Source organism: Pteropus vampyrus, unplaced genomic scaffold (genome assembly GCF_000151845.1).
Source record: "Pteropus vampyrus isolate Shadow unplaced genomic scaffold, Pvam_2.0 Scaffold213, whole genome shotgun sequence".
NCBI lineage: Eukaryota > Metazoa > Chordata > Mammalia > Chiroptera > Pteropodidae > Pteropus > Pteropus vampyrus.
The window spans coordinates 1,375,819-1,391,359 of NW_011888994.1; the positions used below are offsets into that span (position 1 = coordinate 1,375,819).

The following is a 15,541-nucleotide window of genomic DNA, read 5'->3' on the forward strand; positions in this document are numbered from 1 at the left end:
AGTGATTGGATTCTATATACATCTTGAAGATAGCGTCAGCAGGATTTTCCAGGGACTGGATGTGGGTTTTGACTTCAACGTTTTTGCCTTGAGGAACTGGAAGGATGGTTCTGGCACTGACCAAGATGGGGAAGACTGAGGGCAGGACAAGTTTGAGAGGGAAGTTTCAGAGTTCAGTTTGGAGCATGTCAACTTTGTCCATTAGATATCTGAGTAGAGAAGTGGAGTAGACAACGGAATACACATGCCTGGAGTTCAGGAATTCTGGAAGGAATACTTTCCGGTGGTCTGTCAGCGATGTCTATTACAAAATCAAGAAGGCCGGCCCCTCCTCTGGAAGAGTTGACATGTGCCTATGTGCCTACACCTGCCTAGGAACAATCAGTGCTACAGAAGCCTCCAGGCCAGTACAAAGCAAGGGGCAGACTGGTGCCAACAGATGTAGGGATTTCAAAGGTTTCCAGGGGACAGGGGGCAGCCAGCACAGTTGGGAAGGATGAGCAGGGGCTTCTGCTGCTCTGTACTCAGAGCGGTACCCTGAGGAACATCTGTCCCTCAGTCCCACAAGATAGGCAATACGACACTCCCCAGGGCACTGTCAACCCGGAAAAGAAGTTCTGGGCAAGTGGTATGTACTGGCTTGCAGATTCACTATTGCCATTTTTCAGGATTCACAGGATTACAGAAAGACAATCACTAAGTCTGCTAGCTTCTAGTTTCTCTTTTGGTCTCTTTCTGGTTCTGCCCCAAATTCACCTCAGCACCCAGAGGCATGCATTCCTCTCCTCTGCTTCCTGACATTTCCTGAGACTCCACCGGGACAGATGTACAGGGATTTGCTCTCCAGCACTTGGGTCTTGGGTAATATTCCTAGGACTGCCAGTGACACCTCTGAACCTAGCTGGACTCCATCTTGCTACCTACCCCTGAAAAGGGTGCTGTGGTGAGGGGAGGCCAAGGTTCCTGGGGCATTTTCTTCCTGCCCCACTCCTATATTAAACTTAGACCCAGGGGCCTGAGAGACATGTCCAGAGTGGGACTGACTGATTTGATAAGCTTGAGTTGAGGGTTTAGATTTGACCTTTTAGCTGACCCCCAGTGCAAAGACTAATCTTCTGCAGAGTCATTTTATTGCCTGGAATGGTGCTGTTGATTTTACAAGGTTTAAAGCTCAGCTTAAGTACAGCTAGCTGGAGCCAGGAATAGGGGAAGGATTTCCCCTGGAGTGAGGATTTGCCTGGAGCTCATGTGGTCTTATCAGCAGAATCCTCCACATTGCCAAGGGAGAGAGACCACTTCCATAGTTCCTACAACATCTGGGCAGCAGGCTAGAGGAGACCAGCATGTTGATAGTAAGAAGTTTACAGAAATCTAGTGATCTCCTGGCATCTTGTTTTGGCTCCATCAAACACCTACCCCAAAGAATAAATTATTTCTCCACAGCATGTAAAAAGGAGACAAGGCCAACCTGAGTTTATATCCCAGCCTCGTCACTTATTAGCTATGTGATCTTGGCCAAGTAAATAACATTTCTGTGCCTCAGTGTCCTCATCTGTAACATGCAGACTTACCACAAAGGATGTCTTGAAGAATACATTTCTGGCATATAGTGGGCTATTGATAAGGGTATTTCTCTTCAGTTTGTGGTTACTCACCTTATCTTCCACCTGTAGCTCCTCTCCCACAGCCTTCAGGAAGGCCAATCTGATGAACCCACGGAGGAGGTAAAGAGATAGAAGCGGAGGGAAATCAGGATTCTCATTGAGAACAAAATGAGGCCATGTTGACTTCTAGTGTTCAATTTGCGATGGTTTGAGCCACTGCCAGCTCCACTGACTTCTCGTGTTATCTGCTCTGTCACTCTACTTCTGTTCCACCACTGTCTGTGGCCACCAAAAATTCTGCAAGGCAACTGCTGTTACCAGTGTCCCTGGAGGGATATGTGGGGACCCCGCCAAGGTACTCCCCCAGCCTGACACTGGCCAAGATTCAGGGCTGTACCTGCCTCACCTCTCCTGGTTCCACCTGCGTGTCTCAGCCCCATCACTTTGCCCTTAGTTCTGGCCCTGTACTTCCTGGTTGACACTTAGAATTTCAGAAAGGACTCAAATCAGCTTATGGAGCTCCACAAATATAGCCAGGTGAAATAAATATGAAAATAAATGAGAAAAAGAAAGAAAAGGTTGACAACATTTCCTGACTCATTCACACAGCTTGCTGGTAATGTGCAGGGTCAGGTAGAATCCTTTTGACATTATCCATACAGGTTACTTACCTATTTTAGGATTAGATATGGTAACCTGTCTGAGACACTTAGAGATGGCTTTCCAAATGGCATGACCCAACCCCCGGGAGCAGGCCATCTGGCTGCTGTGGTGCCGTATGTGAGAACCCCAGCAACCAGCTGGGAGATCTGGTGGGTGGGGTGCAGTCTCACTGGGTGGCATTGGGCATCTCCTCTTAGGCACACACTTGAAACTTTGGTTTCCTCCATAGCAATTGCTGGCCTAAAAAGTGAAGCAGTAAGAATCTGAACACCTGAGAGCTGGGAGTCTGATAAGTTAAAAGGAAATTTGGCAGGAAATCATCCCCGAATGCCCCAGATTTTAACAAAAAGCCCCTTGTCATAGCCACTGAATGTAGGTTAAGCCAGGGCTTAAGGCAGTGTTGATTTAGAAAGAAGAAAAAGAAAACTTCTTTGTGGGTTTTTTTTTTGTTAACCTACCTAACAGAGTTATTGAAAAGATTAAATAAATACAGAGAGAAAGACCTGCTAAGTTTGTGCTCAGATGCAATTCCAGGAAAAATATTGATGATAAATGATGGTAACAGCTAACCCCTTCATAGAACTTCTCATTTGTTTTTAGTGATGTACATATCTTACTCATTTGCATTTCATAATAAGCCTATGAGGTAAGTACTACTGTACTCTGTGTAACAGACCTACAGAGAGGGTGGGCAGCTCTTACCTTAACTGGCCAGGCAGTGGCAGAGCTGGATTTGAAGCACTATGCTTCTCCCCTCCCCTAGGTGAGCCAGCACACTTTTTCATTGCACATTGGAGGTCTATGGTTATTTTTCAATATCAATTTAGAGTCATTCAAGAGCAAGGTAATAAACCCCCATTTACTCTCTAATTCTCCAATTAAATGTCGTTTCCCCCAGAGAGACCTCCTAATCTAAATAAGCCCTGGCTCCCCATGCCCCCTGTTATGTTTAGAATATCTGCTATTTTTCACTCAGGCACAAATCATAAGCATAGTTATCCCTTTCACTCAGGCACAAATCATAAGCATAGTTATCCCTTTGAGAACACTTCTCCCCCACCCTTTGCGTTTAAACCACTGTGTCACCCACGGCCCTTCCTGTTACTGTCATCAGTGACTTTCCAGATCTCCAGTCATTTTGGCACCTAGGGCTCAAGTCTCTTCCATTTCAAATCCTGCCGTTATTCTGGGTGCTTTTAACCTCACATGGATGACCCAGCTGACATCTGGTCTTCTCATCTCCAAGTCCTTCCTCTCCCATCTACCTCAGCTGACCCCTTCCCCTAGTTTATGCTGGATCAGCCATGACCTGAAACAGCTCCTCCCACAAATACAGGAATTGGAGCATCTCCTTCCATCTCCCTTATCCAACCATTCCTGCTATAATTTACTCCCAAATGGACCCTTTGCCTTTACCAGTCTACTCTCATCTCCTTCCTTTACTTCCTCCTTGTGTAGTTTAGATTCTACAACCTATCTATTCCTATCCAACCTATCACTTCCTGATACCCTAAATTTCCGAGTCTCAGTCTTTTCATCACAGCCATCTGGCAACACTGCCTTTGCTCACTTTTCCAAGCCCGTATCTCTATAGCTGAATGCTGCTGGTGAAAGACACAACTCTAGAATCTATTGCTATCTGAGTAAATCAGTGTTCCCCAAACTGAAGGGCCCTCACCCATGCTTGGCAACCCAATCCCATTTTGCTCCTAGACTGACATTCCATATGACTATTTCGGCAGTTCGTCCAAAGCCCAGTGAGCCCTTTCTTCTTCTCTGGTGACAACTCTGATGGTCCAGATCCCTGCCTGGCCAACATGGTTCTTCGAGAGAAGCAACTACAGGTAAACCCTTGGCCAAGTGTGCTCCACCAAGAATGCCCCTAGCTTGGGGATCCAGGATTATAGCTCTTTAATTTGTTCTCAAGTGCTTGGTTCCTAAAGCAGAATGGCCCTAGTCGATAGGGCTTCAAGTCCTAGCCTCCTACTATGCCAATGCCAGTTGTCCCTTCATGGTGGCTTTGCCCAGATATTGGACCCAAGTCACCATTCTAGGCTCTCTCCACCCTTGTGATGAATTCTTTTTTGAAGGCCCTTGATATTTCTTGCTGGAGGCATACTTCAGAATTATCTCCATCCATCGGCAAGGTGTTGGGGAGGAAAGATAATCTTCCTTCTACCCTTCTGAGTTCTTGGCTGAAACCTTGTAATAAAAGACAGATTAACAAAAGAAGAACAAACAGAAGCTTACTAACTGGGGTAACTCAGGGATGCATGGGAGATACTCAGGAAGAAATGAGTAACCCACTCTGGTGGCTAAGGATTCAGGCTTAAACACCATCTTAATAGGGAAAGGGGAGGGGAAATGGCAGCCTCTTAGGGAAGAGTGAATGATTTTTAGGAAGAATGAATGGGACCTTAGAAGAATAGATGAGAAGTATAATAGTTTGTGACAAAGCTTGTTGGCTATAGTGTGGACTTGTAGTCTCCTCTCCTGTGACAAGAATCAATCCTCCCTGGTTGACAAAACTCTCTGGAAAGGGATTTATGACAACTGAGTTCCTTTTGGAGGATCTTTCTTTAGGCAGATAAGCCTTTCTCTGTATTGGCTGTTTTACAAGTGCCTACAGCTCATAATAATCAATATGTCAATGAAGTGGCACATTTTGAGGTGGCATATCCTGAATTTCTACAGTCACATTTTGGGGTGGCATATTCTGCCACCCTTTAAAGGCTTAAAATGCAGTTGCTAAACTTTCTTCAGCAAGAAAGAAAGTAGTGAGGAGATGTTGCTGACATTCAGAAGAGAGGTGCTAAGGAACCAAACTTAATCCTCCCCATACACACATACACACTCTTATAGTTTAATTGATTTATTCACATACTCTATAGTTCAAAAAAGATTTAAGCTGGTTTACAAAATACATATAATCTGACTATATAAAATGAAATAGCAAATACCATGCTATAGTAGAATCCTGCATACCTCCTCTACCTGATTTGAGTTTTCTGAAGACTAGAACAATGTGTTTTGTTTGTCTTTCTCCTCTCTTATAGGAGCAGGATGCATAAGGATGAATAGAGGAAAAGGAGAACTAGTCTGACAGGAAGCTGCATGTATCTCTTTCTTGCATGGTCTTGGGAGAGTAAGGTGCAAATTCTAGTACAAGCCATTGAGTAATTGGTTACCAAAGGAGTCGAGAGATTGGTGGAGTGGAGCTGTCTAGGAGACTGCATATTTCTGCAGTTTAGGGAAATTGGGAAAAGTGCCAGCCACAGTCCCCACAGCCTTCCAGGCAGTCAGAGCCACCACCTCTCTGCACACAGTCTCTGGATGCTGGTGGACAGTGTCTACAAGCACCCCATGGCCTCCAGGGAATGCAGTGCTCCTGATCAGCTTTTGTGGGCTCAGCTAGGAGACTTGACCAGGTGGAAAACATAATGGCTTTAGCTAAGAACACACTCTGCTGATAGGCTGGCTATGTGTCTATCAAACACTGCTATCTCACTGGCCTGGAGACAGAAAAATATAATCAGCTCATATTTCTGATATTCCTGGCTAGCCAACTGTGCTGTTTATGACTCCAATCAGACAGACAGAAAAAAACATCTTGGAAATAATTGTACAACTTCACAGATCATTAGCAAATTTGACTCCCCATTACCCCAGAGTTGTAATGAGTTTCATTTCCATCCAATCTTTGACTATTACTCAAAAGAAAAATCTACCCTCAGATCTGTATACTCTTTGTAATTAGACCCATTTCTCTCAACATCCAAGAATTGAAACATACCAAAGAAAAGTACCTATCTAAAACACAAATCATAATTTCAATTAAATAGAGAAATAGCAACAATAAAAGAGAATGTATGTACATACGAGGTGGGTTCCTCATCAGATGAATTCTTAGAGATACAATAGCTGGCCGTTAGGTCACATTTTAACTCTCAAATATTCCAAGGAATGCTAATGAATATTCAAGTAAAGTCCTCTGAGTAGAACATAACTATTTGTAATCTCAGTGGAGGCAGCACTCACTGCAGGGGCTAAAACCACCAAAGACTGAGCAGCTGATCAGGAGGTTAGCAAACAGTGGCAACAAGGAGAGACCGTGGGTGTATATTCTAGGAGGTGGGGTTTGTGAGGGAAGGAAAAAGAAAGGTCTGAAAATCTCGGCCCTGAGGAGCATGGTCCTCTGGAGGAAGGTGGAGAGAAGCAGCTTTATCCTGCATCGCATCCACTAAGTGAGTCCTTTCCCTCGATGACTCCCTACAGCAGTTTCTCTCTATCTTCTCTCAGGCAGGGAAGTGCACTGTTTCTAGGCATCCTTCCTGTGATAGTCTCATGATCGCCCACAGGGATGCGCTGAGAAGCAGGACCAGGGACCTGAGAAGAGGGAAGATCTGGGCCTGACTCCCCATACAGTTTGGTCACAATACCAGGTGGGATGCTGTCTCGACACACAGACCTTGAGGAGGAAGTGGCTAAAGCCACATATGAGAAATATGGCTTGATCGCTGGGAATATGTCTACATAGGGCAGGCCAAATAAGGACCTCAGGAGTCACTGAGGAAAGCAGTGACTCCTCTTCCTGGGAGGGACTTAAAAATGAGACAACGGCATCCTTGTGATATCTCCAAGTTCGATTCTGTAAGGAATCTCCCGGATTTGTGGAGGCTGCTCTGCAGTGTTTCTGAGTTTCGGGGGGAGGGGGGAGGAAGGGGCAAGTTTAGGAACACTGAAACTTATGTTCAGTGAGGAGTGGCATACATTAAAAATGATGGGATGGGGAAACGCCTCTCTTACGAGCCCTGGCTTACAGAAGGAACTATTTATGCCCCTTTTATACAAGCAGATGAGTTTCATTTCAGGCATTATCTCTCTACTCCAGCTGGTAGATGCCTGACCCGGTGGGGCCTTATTTTTCACAGCTGCATCTTAACCGGCTTAGATCTTTCTGGCATTTGCAATTTAGGAGACATTTTCCTTTCCCATGTGAAAGCCCTTACGTGGGATGCCAGCTGGGGAGCATCAACTCTACTTGTGAGAGCTGTTTCCCTTTGGGGCCAACAAAAGGAACATGGACGAGGAAACAGAAGGCCCACATCTCATCCTGGCCCTGAGCAGGAACAAGGCAACTTATTTCATCTTTCTGTGCCTCAGTTTCCTCATCTGCAAAATGGGGTATTAATGAATTTTCCTATCTGCCTTTTCCCTGAGGCCACAGAAGAGAAGAATGCTTGCTGGTGTAGGAGCAGCAGCAGAAGCTCACTGAGCAGAAGGGCACTCACTCTGAAAGGTGGGCCAGGTAAATCCTTGCTTGTGCCTCAGTCCTGTCAGTGGATAGTTGGAACTCATGTTAGAGAAGGAACAGAGGGCACTGGCCACGCCGACGGTGAGCAGAAAGTAGCCGAGGCTCTGAAGGAATCTGGCCCCTATCCCACTGGCTCACAGGGAGCTGAGGCAGAAAGAGCCCTGGAGCTAAGGAGTGGAAAACCTTTTTACGGCCTAAGATCCTTTGCTCAAGCTCAACCTTACCAGGAAAACCCAATGTGTGAAACAAATCTTGGACTGGACTCCCTCAAAACATAGCTTGATTGCATAGACCCTATCTGACCTACCCTTTCTTCTGCAAACAAGGAAACTGAGGCCCAGAGGAATCAATGCTCATGTAGGGTCACGCGGCTAGTCCATGACAAGGCCAGAACAAAATAGAAACAGTCCAGAGGGCTCCTGTGTAGAAGAGGGTGGATTTCAGAGCGAGCCGGGAGAAGTGGGAAGATGGGCAAAGGAGGCAGCCAGAGGTAAGCAAGAAGTGGTGAGGAAACTCCCCTTCACTCCCCCGACCCTGGGGAGGACAGACTCCTGGGAGAAAGGGATGATTCTACCTGTTTCTAAGAAAGAGGAGAAAGTGAGTTTCCTATGGGGAAAGCGGGGGGGGGGGGGGGGTGGTGTCTGGGAAGGGGACCATGTCCTTTGAAAGCGAGTTGGTGGCAGAAACGTCAACTTTCACCATCACAGCAGCTCTGCCCCTGGGGCCAAAGCATCAGGACGCCTTCCAAGTGAGGGTTCTTGTAAGCGTAGGGCCCCCATAAGTGGTCAGACCTGGGATTTGCTACAGGCAGACCTCGGAGATATTGTGGGTTTGGCTCTAGACCCCACACACACAAAAAAAACGTGGTAAACTTTTTGCTATTGGAAGGCCTTGCCTTCAATTTGTCAAAAAAAAAAAAAAAAAATCTGTGAGGCCAATAAAGTGAAGCGTAATAAAACGAGGCACACCTGTATATGACATGCCTAAGTTTGGTCGGTCGCTAAGCATTATCATGTAGGGAAAAGCTTACTAGTAGCGTAAATATGTAAGCTTATTAAAGCTACTGTGAATTCAAGAATAGCAAGTAAAATCAAAAAAATAAATGTGATGAGTGTTGTAGCAGGGCTAATGCTCATTAAAGCTAAGATTGCTTTTCCAATTAAATGAATTAGTAGGCGGCCAGCTGTAAGGCTGCCAGTCATATGGCTAAGACTATTGGATGAATAAATACGCTGATGCTTTTAAGAATTACTAATATATGAATAAGTGGGATACGTGTCTCTTGCACAGGAAATGGGCTAAAGATGCTTTTGTTTTCTGGCAGAAACGGATATTCCCCTGTGTAGTAGGTATAAATGAATGTGGTAAATGGCCTAGTAGATTTTGTGAGTCAATAAGTGAAATAAGTGATATGAGTATTAGGGATCAGGGTTGTTCTTTTTAATTGTGAAGGGCCCCTATTTGTTTTGATGTAAGTTGAATTAGTCATTGTTGGATAGAAATTAAGTGGTTATTAGTTAGATGTGGGAAATAAAATGCTTGGAAATAGAATAACAATAGGTAATCTGATTGTTGGGGTAGCGAAAGAAGAAAATAAAGTTCATTTTATTTCCTAGGGGGTAAACTGTTTTGAAATTTTAATCGTTTTTAGTTCTGGAGTTGAAGGATAAGAATGTTTTGAAATTTTTAATTGAAATTTAATGAATAGTACTATAATTATTGATATAATAGTAATAAATTATTAGCAAAACTAGTCAGTTTCCAAATCCTCCGATTCCAATAGGTTTAACTATAAATTATTACAAATACATAAACAGTTATAACTACATCGTAGGTTTGATCATCTCCAAGGAAAGTTCGAGGGTAACCTAGGCCAGCATGGATTAAAGGCTAAGGCAGTACCTACTATCCTGGCTCAGACATCAAATAACAGATATAAAGTGCTGATATCTTTATGGTTTATTGAGAAGAATCAGCGGTTTATGAACATAGGTAAAATGGCTGAGCAAGTATTAGACTAAATCTAAAGACGGGGGTTGAGCTCTCCTTTTGCCAAGCCCTGCAGTAACTAACATATTAAATTACAAATTCAAAGAAGCACCTTCAGTTTTGCTGGGGCTTCCCCTGCCTTTCTTCCCTAAACTGAGGGAAAAATAGATTGACGGCAGTTGACTAGGGAATTTAACTCTAAAATTTTGTGGGATGAAAGCCCTCCAATGCAGAAAAGATTTAGCTTAATAAAAGTGTTTAATTTACATTCAGTGGATGTAGGATAAAGTCTTGCAATGTCTATCTTCAGGAATTAAGTAAATAACACTTGTTAAGGGCTTAGAAGGCTCTTGCTCTGTGATAACCTAAATTCCTAGTCCAGTACTGATATTCGTGTTAGAGGATGAAGTAATGTTAATATTATGATTAGTGGTGGTAAAGGTATTATTCATTTTGTGTTTTCCAATTGTCATTTTCATGTTATTTATTGATGATAATATGGTTATCGTATGTAGAAAGAGATTAAGTAGCACTATGATGGCTATAATGGTAAAATAATTTTAATTTCTCTTTTTTCTGACTTTATCGAGATATAATTGACATATATCACTCTATAAGTTTAAGGTATACAGCATAATGGTTTGACTTACATATATTGTGAAATGGTTACCACAATGAGTTTAGTTAGCATCCATCATCTCATACAGCTACAATAAAAAAGGCAAAAAAAGAAAAAAATTTTCCTTGAGATAAGAATTAAGGTTTACTTTCTTAACAACTTTCCTGCATATCATACAGCAGTGTTAACTACAGTCATTGCATGTAATGCTGTGCATTACACATCCTTAGTAATTATGTATCCTGTAACTGGAAGCTTGTACTTTCTGACCACCTTCCTCTAATTCCTCATCCCTCTACCTCCCGCCTCTGGTAACCACAAATCTGATCTCTTTTTCTATGAGTCTGGTGTGTGTTTGTTTAGATTCCACATATAAATGATATCATACAGTATTTGTCTTTCTCTATCCAACTTATTTCATTTAGCATAAATGCCTTCGAGGTTCATTCATGTTGTTGCAAATGGCAAGATTTCCTCATTTTTTATGGCTGAATAATATTCCATTATTTATAATGGCATATTATTTATAGAATATTATTTATATAATGGAATATTACATACAAAATGGAATATTATCTATACACATATGATGGAATGTATAAAGACTTTGTATATATATACCACAGCTTCATTCATTCATCAATGGACACTTCTTTCCATGTCTTGGCTATTTAAATAATGTTGCTATGAAAGTGGGGGTGCAGATATCTTTTCAAGTTAGTGTTTTTGTTTCCTTCGGATATATTCCCAGAAGTAGAATTGCTGGATCATATGGTGGTTCTATTTTTAACTTTTTGAGTATCCTCTGTACTGTTCTCCATAGTGACCGTACCAGTTTGCAATCTCACCAACAGTACAAAACAGTTCCTTTTTCTCCTCATCCTCACCAGCATTTGTTATCTCATCTTTTTATGATAGCCATCCTAACAGGCATGAGGTAATATCTCACTGTGGCTTTAATTTGCATTTCCCTAATGACTAGTGATGTTGAGTATCCTTTGTGTATCTGTTGTATATCTGTTGGCCTTTTATATATTTTCTTTAGAAAAATGTCTCTTCAGGTTTTTTGCCCATTACAGTCGTCCTGAGGGACACTGGTTCCAGGACCCCCTCAGATACCAAAATCCACAGGTGCTTGAGCCCCTATATAAAATGGTGTAGTATTTGCATATAATTTATGCCCAACTTCCCATATACGTTAAATCATCTCTAGATTATAATACCGAGCACAATATAAACCCTATATAAATAGATTGTATCATTTAGGGAATAATTGCAAGAAAAAAACTATATGTTCAGTAGAGGTGCAACCATGGTAAACATAACTACATAGTACTTGTCAGCAACAGTGTAACATTGTTTTTCAAATATTTTCAGTCTGTAATTAGTTGAATCCACAGATGCAGAACCTACAGATACAAAAGCCCAACTGTATTTGCTTTTTTGTTACTGAGTTGTGTGAGTTCTTTATATATTTTGGACATTAATCCTTTATCATACATATGGTTTGCAAATATTTTTCCATTTTGCAGGTTGTCTTTTCACTTATTGATTGTTGCTTTACCGCGCAGAAGCCTTTTAGTTTGATGTAAACCCACTTATTTTTGACTTTGTTGCCTTGCTTAGGTGTCATATCCAAAAAATCATTGCCAAGACCTATATCAAAGAGTGTCCTGTGTTATCTTCTATGACTTTCATGGTTTCAGGCCTTATGCTTAAGTTTTTATCATTCTGAGTTTTTGTGAATGGTGTAAAATAGGGGTCTAGTTTCATTTTTTTGTATGTGAATATCCAGTATTCCCAGCACCATTTATTGAATAGATTATCTTTTCTCCATTGAGTATTCTTGGCTCCCGTGTCAAATATTACTTGATCGTGTTGGCTTGAGTTTATTTCTGGGCACTTGATACTGTTTCATTGATCTATTTGTCTGTTTTTCTGCAAGTACCATATTGCTTTGATTAACATAGCTTTACAGTATAGCTTGAAATCAGGAAGTGTGATGCCTTTCACTTTGTTCTTCCTCAGGATTGTTTTGGCTATTAGGAGTCTTTTGTAGTTCCATATAAATTTTAAGATTGTTTTCCCTACTTCTACAAAAATGCCATTGGAATCTTGTTAGGAATTGTATTGAATCTATAGGTGACTTTTGCTAGTATGGACATTTTAACAATATTAATTTTTCTAATCCATGAACTCAGAATACCTTTCCATCTATATGTATCTTCAATTTCTTTCATCAATGTCTTGTTTTCAGAATAGAGATTGTTCACCACTTTGGTTAAGCTTATTTCTATTTTATTTATTTAGTTTTTGATGCTACTGTAAACAAAATCATTTTCTTTTTCAGATAATTTGTTAATGTATAGAAATGCTACTGATTTTTGCATGTTAATTTTGTATACTGTAACTTTACTGAATTTGTTTATTAGATCTAACTATTTATTGGTGGAGTCTATGATTATCTATAAAATCATGTCACCTACAAATAGAGACAACTTTACTTCTTTCTGATTTAGATGCCTTTTATTTCCTTTTTTTCTTTTTCTTTTTTTTTTTTTTTTTGCCTAATTGTTCTTGCAAGGGTTTCCAATATTATGTTAAATGGTCTGGTTAGAGTAGGCACCCTTTTCTTGTTCCTGATCTTAGAGGAAAAGCATTTAACCTTTCACCGTTGAGTATAATTTTAGCTGTGGGGTTATCATATATGGCCTTTATTAGGTTGAGGTACATTCTTTATATAGCCAATTTGTTAAGGTTTTATTATGAACAGATGTTGAATTTTGTCAAGTGATTTTCCTTCATCTATTGAGATATGATTATTTTCTTTCTATAAATATTATGTATCACATTGATTGATTTGCATGTGTTAAACTGTTCTTGCATCCTAGGTATAAATCTCACTTGACCATGGTGAATAATTCTTTTAATGTGCTGCTGAATTTTGTTTGCTAGTATTTTATTGAGAATTTTCACATCCACATTTATCAGAGTTATTGGTCTGTAGTTTTCTCTTCTGGTAGTGTCCTTTTCTGGCCTCGGCATCAGGATTGCTCCCTCCTCTTTAATTTTTTTGGAAATGTTTGAGAAGAATTGGCATTAATTCTTTAATTGTTTGGTAAAATTCACTAGTGAAGCCACCAGATCCTGGGTTTTTCTTCATTGGGAGATTTTAATTATTGAGTCAATGTTCCAATTGGTCTATTCAGACTTCGTAGATCTTTCTGATTCATTCTTGGTGGTTTGTATGTTTCTAAGAATTTTCCCATTTTTTTAGGTTGTCCAGTTTGTTGGCATACAGTTGTTCATAATAGCCTCTTATGATTTATTGTATCTCTATGGTATCAGTTGTAATGTCTTTTTCACTTATAATTTTGTTGATTCGTGTCCTCTCTTTTTTCCCTTGGTTAATCTAGTGAAAGCTTTGCCAATTTGTTTTTCTTTTCCAAGAATTAACTCTTAATTTGGTTAATCTTTTGTGTTCTGTTCCCTAATTCATTTATTCCTGTTCTACTCTTTACTAATTCCTTCCTTCTGCTAACTTAGGGCTCAGTTTGTTCTTCTTCTAATTTCTTATGTACAGAGTTGGGTTGTTTATTTGAGATGTTTCCTGCTTTTTTTTTTTTTAAGCCTAAAGCACCTGGTATTCCCAGGTGGTCTCCCATCCAAGTACTAAATAGGCCTGACCCTGCTTAACTTCCCAGATCAGATGGGATCAGGCGCATTCAGGGTGGTATGGCTGTAGACTCCTGCTTCTTAATGTAGGTGTTTATTGCTACGCACTACCCTCTTAAAACTACTTTTCATATATCTCATAAGTTTTGATATGCTGTATTTCCATTTTCATTTGCCTTAAGATACTTTTTATCGCCCATTTAATTTCTTCTTTGATCCATTGGTTGTTTAGGAGAGTGTTATTTAATTCCCATGTATTCATGAATTTTCCAGTTTTCCTCTTGTTGTTGACTTCTAGTTTCATATCATTGTGGTCAGAGAAGATACTTGGTATGATTTCAGTCTTCTTAAATTTTCTGTGACTTATTCTGTGGCGTAATATATATTCTACTCTAGAAAATGTTCCACATGCACTTGAGAAGAATGTATATTCTATTGTCAGATAGAATGTTCCTCATATGTCTGTTAGGTTCATTTGATCTATAGGGCTGTTCAAATTTGTTTCTCAATTCTCTGGATGATCTACTTATTGTTGAGAGTGGGATATTAAAGTCCCCAACAATTATAGTATTGCTGTTAATTTCTCCTTTTAGCTTTGTTGGTTTTTGCTTTATGTATTTCGGTGCTCTGATGTTGGGAACATAAATATTTACAATTCTTATATTGCTGTACTGACACCTTTACATTATAAAACCTTTATCTTTTAATTTTAGTTTAAAGTCTATTTTGTTTGAAATAAGAATAGCTATCCCTGACAGCCCCCGCCACACACACACACTTTCTTTTACCATTTGCTTGAAATATCTTTTTCTATCTCTTCACTGTCAGCCTATGTGTGTCTTTGAGTCTCTTGTAGGCAGCATATCACTGGATTTTGTTTATTTCAATTCAACCATTCTATGTCTTTCGGTTGAGGAATTTAATCTGTTGATTTTTAGTTATTGAAAAGTAAGGACTGGTTATTGCCATTTGGTTAATTTGTTGTTTGGTAGAGCATAGTTCTTTCTTATCCTGCTGTCTTTTTTTTGTGGTTTGATGTCTTGTATCAGTATGCTTTGACTTTATCATGGTCTTTTTTTGTGTAATCACTTCAGGTATTTCCCTTGTTACTATGAGGCTTACATAAAATATCTTAAAATTATAACATCCTGTTTTAATAACAACTTAAATAAAATTCCAAAACTTTATATGTCTCCTCCCTTTCACATTTTAGGTTATTGATATTATAATTTACAAAATTTTTATATTTTATAACTAATAACAGATTGTTGTAGTTATAGTTATTTTTACTGTGCTTGTTTTTAAAATTAAACTAGAGTTGTTAGTGAATTATGCCCCACCAGTACCATATTACAGAATACAACTTTGACTATATATTTACCATTATCAGTGAGTTTTACACTTCTCTCTTATGATTTTATTATGTTAATTAGCATCCTTTAATTTCCACTAAAAGAACTCCATTTAGCATTTCTTGTAAGGCAGATCTAGTGGTGATGAAGTACGTCAGCTTTTGTTTGTTCAGGAAAATCTTTGTGCTGCCTTCATTTCTGAAGGACAGCTTCACTTCATAGTATCCTTGGTTGACAATTTTTTTCTCAATATTAAGAATGTTAGCCCATTCTCTTCTGGACTGAAACGTTTCTATTGAGAAATCTGCTAATAATCCTACGGGGG

The 15,541-nt window shown here is 40.0% G+C and overlaps 1 pseudogene; it reads right to left on the bottom strand.

Annotated features, from left to right (window-relative positions):
• Positions 1–13,817: 13,817 nt before the first annotated feature.
• Positions 13,818–13,936, bottom strand: LOC111747166 (annotated as a pseudogene).
• Between the last annotated feature and the right edge of the window lie 1,605 nt (positions 13,937–15,541).